Source organism: Halyomorpha halys, unplaced genomic scaffold (assembly GCF_000696795.3).
Source record: "Halyomorpha halys isolate HHAL.00 unplaced genomic scaffold, Hhal_1.1 Scaffold597.1, whole genome shotgun sequence".
Lineage (NCBI taxonomy): Eukaryota > Metazoa > Arthropoda > Insecta > Hemiptera > Pentatomidae > Halyomorpha > Halyomorpha halys.
In genome coordinates this window covers 73,033-74,596 of record NW_027112846.1, presented here as the reverse complement: position 1 = coordinate 74,596, position 1,564 = coordinate 73,033, and the positions used below count along the sequence as shown (strand labels likewise).

At 31.1% G+C, this 1,564-nt stretch overlaps 1 protein-coding gene across 3 annotated transcripts in view; it reads right to left on the bottom strand.

Annotated features, from left to right (window-relative positions):
- LOC106684645 (protein bric-a-brac 1) overlaps positions 1-1,564 on the bottom strand; it is a 78,403-nt gene that overhangs the window by 65,917 nt on the left and 10,922 nt on the right. The window contains exon 1 of one of the 3 annotated variants that reach the window (XM_067050577.1): positions 592-825. The exons of the other annotated variants lie outside the window; for them this stretch is intronic. The gene's annotated coding sequence lies outside the window, so the exon portion shown is untranslated. Of the gene's footprint in view, positions 1-591; positions 826-1,564 lie in introns of those variants that run through there. 3 annotated transcript variants of the gene reach the window in all.

The window sequence follows — 1,564 nt, the reverse complement described above, 5'->3', positions numbered from 1 at the left end:
GGGCGAAGCGTTGGTTAACAATAAATAGTTGTCTTCTACTATTTTGATACCTTTATTGACAGTTATCTGTATAGTGTAGTATAGTTTCTAAAACGTCAAAAACTGAATTGGTTTTTTATTAGTATACGTTCTGATCTTCGATCTGTGTTCTGGTTATTTCTCGAAATCCCACAAAAGATCTTTGCCTCAATTCTAGACGAATCTTTAACCCTTTCGTTTTCTTGGTCCTAGAGCCTCTGAGACTGGCTTAATCAATGGTTCATCTTTAACCAACTAAAGGCTGAGTTGGAAATCAATCAACCCACCTCCCCACCCCCCAGAACCGGTGGAAAACCCCACTGAAAATAATATAATCGATAGACCGGGACCTGGCGTATTAATATTTCAGTATGACGTCTTAGTCTTTTTTAAAACGTGGTATATACGTCTACCGCAGGCTTTTAGTAAAGTACTATTAATTGTTAGTGCTATATCATACTGAAGTGTTATAACTAATGTGTGTCAACAAAAAATAAAAAATAAAAAGCTTAATAGAGTACAGATCAACTTATATTTTATGATGAACTTAATCACTTAAATAAAAATATTTACTGTTTTCTCAATCGAAAGCAGTTTGAGTTCTTCATCTGTGGATTTTGATTTCTTTGTTCGGCAGAGCTTTCTGACACTTGACACTTCAACTTGCATATCACAGAAACACTGGGTTCATTTGAAACGTGATGACAGCGCGATGCAACTTGTAACGTCTTTGCACACGTGTCACGCCGGAGGTGCGAAACGTTCGCTCTACTTTACTTATTAAATCTTTATATTTCTTATATATAATACTATATAGTAATTCATATTTTATTTAACAATTGAATAATAAAAGCTACATTCAAACATTTACCAGCTATTCTTCGATATCTTTTGTATTTACATGTCATCTATTATATAATTACATTTTTTTTTTTTTTTTTACTAAATTAATAATGTAAAGTATGGATTGTTTCCATGCTTCGTATTTATCTGCAACGCGGCTAAATTTATATATACATCGCAGATGCAGTTTATAAATTAATTTTTTTTATATCGGATTCTAAATTACATTTTAAAAATATTTACTAAAACAGAAATATAATAATGGTATAGTAATTATATAAAGGAGAGCTAGGTATAAAGGGTATAGTTATTATGATTACTCAAAGACCGTTTGAGGGAGAAGTAAGATACGCCCTTGTGTCGAGGAGAACGCACTGGCCACTGGAGAAGTGGAGCTGCGCAAGGCTCACCCCTCGCCCGCCTACACCCTTTACCATTCAATACCTGTGTGCCTCCTTCTTTACTTATTCTTTCTTAATATAAATTTGGATTTAGAATTTTTAATTTATATTTTTTAAATCTAAATTAATCTTAATCTGATTTCAAGAATTTTTATTTTTAACTACAAAAAAAGAAAAATTTATAAGTATGAAATACTCAATCATAGTTAAAATATTTCTGAAGTAGCAAAAATTAACACGAAGAAGAATATATTTAAAATTTATTTTTTCAAAATTACGACTGTACCAAAAAAAAAAAAAAA